This window comes from Tinamus guttatus, unplaced genomic scaffold (genome assembly GCF_059628265.1).
Source record: "Tinamus guttatus ecotype Peru unplaced genomic scaffold, ASM5962826v1 Tinamus_guttatus_pri_ptg000368l, whole genome shotgun sequence".
Taxonomy (NCBI): Eukaryota; Metazoa; Chordata; class Aves; order Tinamiformes; family Tinamidae; genus Tinamus; species Tinamus guttatus.
Window position 1 is genome coordinate 1,889,276 of NW_028288902.1, and position 9,283 is coordinate 1,898,558.

The following is a 9,283-nucleotide window of genomic DNA, read 5'->3' on the forward strand; positions in this document are numbered from 1 at the left end:
GGTACAGGGACAGAAGGTGAAGATCTGCAGCTCCCCATTAATACTGCATGATACTCAATATAATGTGATGTGTTAGATAATCTCCCCATCCTCAACACAGATATCTCCAGCACTGCCTACAAGCAGTTTCGTTTGCTAGACCTTTTACCCCTACTATCATTCAGAAACATTCTTGATGGAGGAAAAAACTAAACTGTGCTGAGGAGTAGAAGATTGTTTTCTCATAGAGAGCCAAGAATGACAAAGTCACAGAGAGGATGTTTTCGACATATAAGGACATGTTTTAGACATCCTTCCATATTTATAAGTGTTATCATAAGTAGCTGAAAGATTTGCTTAGATGTCCATGTTTCTGAGCTTTTAATAGCATCCTAAGAAGTGATTTCTCAATCGCTGACTTCTGGGTTCATCACTTAGAACAGAAGAGAGCAGAAGAACTTGTGATTCATTGAGTGCAATACCCTTTAATAGCAGCATTTTATAATCCCAATCTTAATAGTCTCATGAGTCTGTAATATTTTATTTTCATGAATCAATTAGTGATTAAGTTTCAAAATGATTTCCCTTATTGATCCTCAGCTATATAAGGTAATCATATAGTTGAAATGCATATTCCTCAGAGAGTTTTATGAAGCAACAGTTTCAAATTGCCAAAAAGGTCACTAATAGCATATATACTATTTAATTGCAAAGAAGGAGTATTGATAATTAATTTAACAAGTTTCTTGTATCTTATCCATCAAGTTAATGAAAATTTATAGGAGACAAGTAAAAGCTTCATTTCCGGATGACTTCATCTCTATAGTCATAAATACTCTGAAACTTTTGTTATCTTATTAAATTTAGGCAAGTACCGAAGTAAGTGGATTTGTGTTCAGGACTGGCTAATCATAACTTCAGCCATCAATTTGAGTAAAGTTAAGTCATTTAGACTGTATTTAACTGGAACTTTTTTCCTTAGCTTTTAGTCCTCAACCAACAAATAAGAATAAGAAAATGCCATGCTACTTCCCATCAGAAATGAAAGGAAAAAATAAAATTTAAACACCTAGAGAAATGACATAGATTTACAGTGTAATGGCAAAGGATGATAAAGGATTAAAGGATAAAGGATTATTTATAACCGCTCTGCTCAAAACAACTTGTGAATCCACTGCCTAAGTGAATTTTCATTTATCTATCTGCTCAGTGACGATTCAGCTTGAGCAATGCTTAATAATCTAGAGCACAGTGTCAATCAGGAGAATAGGGATAGACATAATTATAATAAGAAATAGGAAAGTGTGCCTCTCAAGACAGGAAAAGACCTTCTCGTGTCAAACCCCTGGCTCACCCTGGCATGTCTTTCTGTTAAAATGGAACAAATTGTCCTACAAAGCTAACAAAGCAGACCCACCAAGAGCTCCTTCCCTTTTCTCTGGATTTTTAATTTTAATAAGAAATTCTTTTTTATGCCCTAGGGAAAAAGTTGGGAAATTTTGGGAATAGTGTCCGCTATTGATTGTAATTTTGAGGAGATTTCTTATCTCCTAGTTACAGATAGAGGTGCCTTCTTAAAGGTAGGCTTGTTTATTTGTTTTGTTTTCTTTTTCTTTCTCTAAGTCATAAATTCATGCTGGCCATTTCCTCCATAATATGCTGCAATGTCATGAAATTTAGAGTTTAAATGCTTTCTCACAGAAAGCTGGCTTGTTAGAGCTACTCAGAGCAGATCATTGACAAAACTTCTAGCAGGGGGCATCCTCAGATTGCATGAGATTTTTCACTTCCCCTCCAAAAGTTATTACTTGCAGCAAGCAAGTAGGAAAAGTGGAAGGAGCAGTAGTATCATCCCTGACAGACAACCCTGTCAGTGCAGTGCTTCTGCACAGAGCCCCAGTAGCTATTAAATATTTCCAGTAAATTTCCTCTGTAAATGATTGCTCATTTTCCAACAGCTTCAGCTCTGAGGAGAGCAATTTGAAGACAGTTATAAAATGAAAAATAACATATGACAAAAGGTACAAGATCTTAAAAAGCTGGGGCAGACGCACCTTTAATTTTGTATGTTTTTATATATTGTTTTTGCAATTGAACAAACAATGCTGAAAAGATTTCCGAGAGTATGGCAGAAATGAATGATCACTGAGTTTCACCTGTTGGAATAAAGTGACAAATACATGGTTTTCCATAATACAAATATTTTGTGGAAAAAAAATGCTGGGAGAAGCCTGGGGTTTGTACATAAAGTCTCAGGGTGTATTCACAATCCATCCTCACTTAGAAACTGTATTTATATCATCCAAGATAATTTTCTAGAATCAGAATTATCTTATATGCCAATGCATATTGGTATTTTGATCTTGACAAAGACTTTATTAAAACTTGGTCATGATAAACCTTAGAACATTTGAATCCCCCATACATATGCTATGTAAGGGTTTGCTAACAGACAGTGCACTCACTCTGGGTTGGCAAAAATAAACTGCTCTGAAGTTCATATAACTACAGCCATTTTTGTGAAGAATTTCGCTCACTAACTTTTTTTCTTCTTTTATTTTAAAGCTCTAACTGTTAGAAGGATGCTGGAGAACCACAGCAAAAGCAGTCTACTAACCTTGCTTCTGACTCCTGTTAGAATAAAGTGGATTTTGATCAGAATTAGGAAGGTTATTGACCTATTCAGATTCTCTCCTGATCACCAGCTACTATTAGTTTCCTTCATGGTCAACAAAGTGTCAAAACCAAAGAATCAAACACATATTGTTCATATAAATGCCTCGAGGTTTAGAGTGGTAGAATGACAGATGAAAACTAAGATGGCAAGAGCAATCAGCAATGTGCCAAAGAAAGCAAGCTATTCTATTTAAAGAGCACTATTATGACTCTTTCTCTGCTGACAGCACACACAGTTTCATAAGGGAAGAGCTTCCTAAGAAAATGTCAAGCACCAGAGGACTTCAGACAGGATTAGCAGACTTTAGGTTCGACAAAATCGTTACAATAATCTTGCTGACGATTTGAATTACAGGTCATATAATGAACCAATATAACTGTTCCTATTTCACGCTTTTTAGGAAAATGACATGAGTTTAGCCAAACAGTTCTAAGCAACTGCCCTCCTCTGTGGTGGTTCAGTAACAGGCTGTAGTGCTTAAACACTGCTCTACAGCAGAGCAGCACGGGATAGTCAGGGGATAGTTGATTAGTTTCTGCTTATGTAGCTTTAAAGTAAGACCAAAAAAAAAAAAAAAGATTACTTCACGACTTCAGGCTCTTTAAAAATGTTTCCCAAGAAAAATAAATTTTCTTTGTTTTTTTTGTTTTTTTCACTTGAAGAAAAGTTTGGGATATTGCTCCAATATTCAAGTCAGGTTATTCTTTAAATTTGCCTCATTTTTTAAAAATACAAATGACTTAAGAGCTAGAATGCCTCACATCTATGTGCAAGACTTCATGACTTTTAACCACAATTATGACTGTCTTTTTCTGGAGAAAAATGCATGATCTGCCCAGTAGTCTTTTTAATATTGCCTCTCTGTAATAGCTGAACAATCAACAGAATGAGGGGACATTTCAGGCAAAGCTGGATGTTTTAGAAGGGAAAGAGCAGTTAAATCAGAAGCCTTGATGATACTTTCCATAATCCTTATGATAAAAAAGGATATACTAGCAAGAAATTTTATCAGAATGCATTTTATCTGCTGCTCCAAAGTGGACACAGACGCAATAGACGGGCTTATATATATCTCCTAATTATGGACCAGATTTATTTGGGTCTTCTTGTTTGATTCCTTGCTGCCTCATGGGTTCATGAGCCTGACTATTTACAAACCCCAACAAATGAAGAGGCCACAGCAAACATAGTGCCAGTTATTTCCTTTGGAGGTTTTGCACCCTACTGCTGATATACTTTGTCTGTTTGCTTTGGAAAATGTGAAGACGACAGCAGAGCTTGAGATACACAGCTACATCTACATCTATATTTCCAATATGGATCATCAATTCTTGTTCATGTAGAAGAGTTTTCCTCCATATAATAAGGAAACTGGATTTATGTTTCAACAAACCAGTCTGATCAAAGCATCAATAAGCTGGTTCTCTGTAAGGAAAAATTAGAAATACCAAAGGACTTCCCCTCTGCCATTTTCTGCCTTGCCCTCGCTATAATTTCAGAATATTGGTTTAACTTCTGCTGTAAGTGGGGTCAAAGTACCTCAGGAAGCAATGAAAAATGGACTTGGGAGGCTTTGATAAAAAGGATTCATAGTCCAACTAGGAAAGCTCAGGGGAGAGGGTAAGGGCTTTGATAAAGGGAAAATGGAAAGATTGGTAAAAAGAACTGAAATAAATGGAAGGATCTGGGGCATGTGGTTGAGGTGATGGTATGTCCACGTTAGGGGATGCCTGGGACTGAAGAGGCTGGGCAGGGAGGAAAAGGGGGATGGACATCAGCTTCTCTGGTTCTCACTGTTGCAATGAGAACTCGCAGCTGGAAGAGATGAAAATTCACCGCTGGTCCCTTCCCCATACACTTTGCTTTGCTTGCCCAATGCTGTGCCAGCAACGTGGCAGAGGATATGTTCACTGGCTTAATTTGACAGGATGAGCACAAAATGCAGCGTGTAAACACAAGCTGCCAGCAGAAGGGGAAGCTTTAATGAGAGCTGGTTGTAGAAACACCGTGTAGCCTTCCTCAGAGATCTGTGCTGGAGGAGCTATCCTCCTCTTCCCAGCACAAATGCATCTGGCCCAAAAATTCCAGATTTTCTTTGTTTCCATTTTCTTTGCTTCCGTTTAATTAAGCTTCCTTGTGCTTAATAGGGTAATAAGAAAAAATATAATTCTAATCTACATAACCATAAACAAAGTGACTTCTGAAAACAAAACTGAGATACCAGCACACTAGCCTAGAAATGAAAGCCAAAGGCAAATATTTTTTCCTTCAAATATACATAATGTCAAAGCTTTTGGTGATACTAGGTTGGCTCTGTCACTGCGTATGTAGGCTCACATCACCAAAGAAACAAAATCAAAAATATTTGCTGTATGTGTATTCTCATATGGCCCTTATCTGTTTTTTAATTTTGTTCTTCTTTCTCATGTCTACAAAATATGTAAAAGAAAAGACAGAATTGAACTTGGATTCTTGCCTGAGACATGAACTAGCCTGAACTTCATGATTCAGTTCCAAACTTGCCAGTCCCAGATTTAACTGTCTTGCCTTTTTTTTTTTTTTTTGGACATATTTGGATAAGGATGTTATTGTTATTACCATGATGCTGCTTTATTCCTTTTAATAACAAAAATTAAAAATGGGCCCTCAGACTCCTTAGATATGAAACCACTTTTACCCATCTGAGACAATCTTTTCTACTTGGAAAAGAGAGTCAGCAAAACTGATCAGTGGAATAAGCTGGAGGAAATGCATTAAGGTTCCTGACTGTGGATGTGTGCAGAAGGAGGCACGGGGATGGGGTGAGAACAAGGATTTTCTTGAGCAGCATGGCATGCTGCAGAGGCAGGAGCTACTGCAGTCACCATCAGCTTTTGGAGATGTACAACAACAGCCGTTCCACTGCCTCTTTCCCTCCCTGTCTTTCTGATCACTGCTCTTTCCTGCTTTTCTACCAATAGCTTGTTGCAGTGTAAAAATATAACCCTTTTCTTCTAATTATAAAAGCAGTCTAATTAAAACTCTTATGAAGTCTGAAAAAGCAAGCAAAAGGATATTAAAAGAAAGACTACTTGGGGTAAAGTGAAAAGCATTCTACTATTAGAACATAGAATACTAAATTCAGCTTAGTTCTTCTAGACATGTGAAATGAATCACTCTGATCATATGCCAGTACTGGAGAATGTTGTATTTAGATGAAACAAAAATGAATATGCAATAAAGCATAAGGAATCAGAAAATGATAAACAAAAAAAAATCACATTTGCAATATACATGTACAGATTGTAATATATAATTAAACAATGACAAATAGCCTAAAATAGCTTCAAAAGTATTCCAGGAAAATACTAATACATATGGTGCTTCCCCTCAAAAAGAGCCAATTATAACATCCGTGAGTAATGAATGGACTGCATAAAGAAATGCTTGTCCCATTAGAGCTCAACTAGTTAAGAAAAAAAAAGAAGAAAATTTCCAAATTACAGAGTTTTTTTTTCTTTTTTCTTTTCATAGTGAGACCCCTGAACTGCTCTATCTGCAGGAGCAAAGGTTTCAGAGTCAGATGGTATTGAAACAAGCCAAAGCAGGGAAAATGTCAGTATTTCTATTTAGCTGGAATACTAACTGTAGTCCTTTGGACCCAGTCAGAAGATCTTCCAGTAACACCCTTCACAAGAGCCCACTCAGAGCAAAGGGCGAGGTGTCTGTCATAGCAGACAGGAATCTCCTCCCCTAATTGTGACTATCTGGAAGTGTCTCATGACTATTCCTCTCTGTTATATGACCTCTAAGCCAATGAGGAAAAGAAGATATCTCCTGAGGACCCATCCTGAAAAGCCTTAGAAAGTGCTTCTTTCTTTCTATTCATTACAGGGAAACTAGATGATTACCAGTAAGGTGGCTAAATTTAGGCAAGGGCCACAGTAAAATGCAGCTAGAGGAAAATCTTCACAAAAACAGGGGTTGAATTTTGGAAAAGGTGCCTAGAAAAACTCCGAAATCTCCACTACTGGAGATATTCAGCAAAGATTGAAAAAAAGCCCTTAGCAACTTAGTGAGGCTTTGAAGTTTGCCCTGTTTTGAGCAGAGGGACTCCAAAGGTCCCTTTGAGGCTAAATTATACTATACTGCTATGAACCCATTCTGCAGAACAGTTATATTATTTATCCTCCCATATCTTCATATGCTATATTTTTCCTCTCTGGGCCATACTGCATTTCCTGAGTGCACACCAGGCTCTCAGAGAGCTCGGAGAGGTCTGAACACAGAAGGAGACATGAGACAGATTCAGCCTCCATCCGCATCATACACAATTGCACCCATACATTTTCATTCTATTTTGTCTCTCACTTTGACCAACATAAAGGAGGAATACTGAATATTTTCACCTATAGATAATGTAATTTCTATCTACAGAAAAGCTGTTGGGCATACTGCTCTGGAAGGGTTTTACTAAGTGAAAACATTATCAGCTGAATGTTAACTATGCTAAACAGCTCTACTCTTCAGAAACCAATAACCAAGTGATACACTTAAGAATGCATTTATTTCAGCAAACAGCTGTTTTCAAACATATTTACCTGCTGACTTTGACAGAAAAACAGAATTAGGGTGCATCTCCTCCTGAGACTCTTTGATGCGTATGTGATGTTTAGAAACTTTTATCAAAACCTCACTTCTTGCTCCCTGTGGGCTCCTTTGTCATTTATACAAGCAAATAAATACAATGAACATTAAAAAAATGAGGCATCCTGAAGAGAATCTACCTTTTATATTCCTAATATTGCATGTTAGTTATGTTTAGTTAGTTCCAGTTAAGCTTCTATCACGCAGTTTAAATGTTTATTCAATAATTCTTTGCTTAAAATATTGATAAATTTTGCTCAGCAAAGGTCAGGTTTAAAAAAGCCCAGTTCCAGATTCAAACTGCTGTAAACTGTATGAGAGCAGACCTACAGTTTACATCATGTGCCATGACTTCAAAGGTGTTTTGTGCCACACAGGATTTTTTGCATGTGAGGGTGTATAAAAAGCTTGCATCAGCATTAGTCCAAACTGATTCATTAAAGGTGTCTATTAAAAATAGTACCAGTTCCCAGTCAACATATCAAACATATTTTGCTGCAAGTTCATCCTTAATTATTGCTCCCCAAATTCCAAACTTAATTCAGAGGCATCTGCTTCTCCTTCTCCCCATAACCTGTGCTCCAAAAGCCTGTGGCCCAACTCTATATCCTAGTATCAATCATTTGCATCCAAATGATATAGTAGCTGAGTGCTCATGGTCCCTAGGAACAAGTACTCTTGAACTGTGTTAAAAGATTTATTATGGCAACTCCTCCAGATCCACCATGATGTGCAAGTGACACCTTTATGTACCATTTCCAAGTAGAACAATTAAAACTCAAAGCAAATTTAAATTAAAAATTGATTAAACCTTAGACTATTACCATTCAGTTACAGGAGCAAAGAAATATTTCACTGTGCTTGTGAGTAAATATAGAAAATTTTAATAATAAATATTGAGCTTGCAAGTTGATTTGATTATGTTTTCAATCTTATTAGAATTAAATTCCATGCAGCATATTAAACAGACTAGGTATAATTCCTGTAAGCATAAAAATTAATGTTGTAAACACACTTGGATGTGATCAACCAAAATGCATTATCTCAAATACGAACTACTAGGCAGTACACTTGTGGTGCTCAGATATTGAATTTGGCACAGTAGTTCTAATCAAATCTAGTACAGATAATATAACAGATAATAAACAGTTTGATGAACTTCAAAGTGTCCAAAATACATGTAGCAGAACTGAATGAAATTCACTGCAGAGTCTCCTCTCTTCTGTCCTTTTTTTGCAGCGGTCCTTTCCCTGTCATGGGGAAAGAAGGGCTACATGAGGAGTCTGCAGTATATGTTTGGGCTCTCTGTTACCACAAGGCTAGATAAATGCCCACCAGGAGACATGCAGCATTTTGGTCTTCAGGGTATACGAAGGTGCCCTAGTGATTGGAAACCCTTTGAATGTCTCCATAAATAGTCATGTAGTCTCGTTAGGGCAAAACTTGGATCATCACTTTACATTGCTACTCTGGAGGAATAACTTATGAAATCCATATTATCTTTGTTAGTCATGTAGTTCTAAAAGTCAACATTAAATCTGAATATAATATAGTCCTGCCTAGTAATGGGACATTTCAGCTTTAGAGATGGTGGTACCCAAAGATATCCAAAGAACTAATTTAGATTTCTCCCATAAGGACAGTTAACTGTTTCCCAGGACACAGCTGTGCTCCCACCTGGCAGAAGAACAGAAGAGACCCCGAGTTAATTTGCAGCTAGAATTTGGGAGAGAAAACAGAGAAACAAAACTGAATACAGCCTGTAAAGCTGGGCTTGGTCTTTTTTTTTTTTTTTTTTTTTTTTTTTTAAGGTACATTTATTCAAAGTTCTGAGAGAATCTCCACAAAGTTTCACAACATAAAACATAAAAAATAAACATAGCAATTGGAAGCAGGATCTGCAGCTGTGAACCTCCCAAAGCAAAAGCTTTTTTTTCTCTTAGCCAACCCGCATGCTACAAGAATCAGTAAACAATAAGCATATATTCTACAGCATGGGAT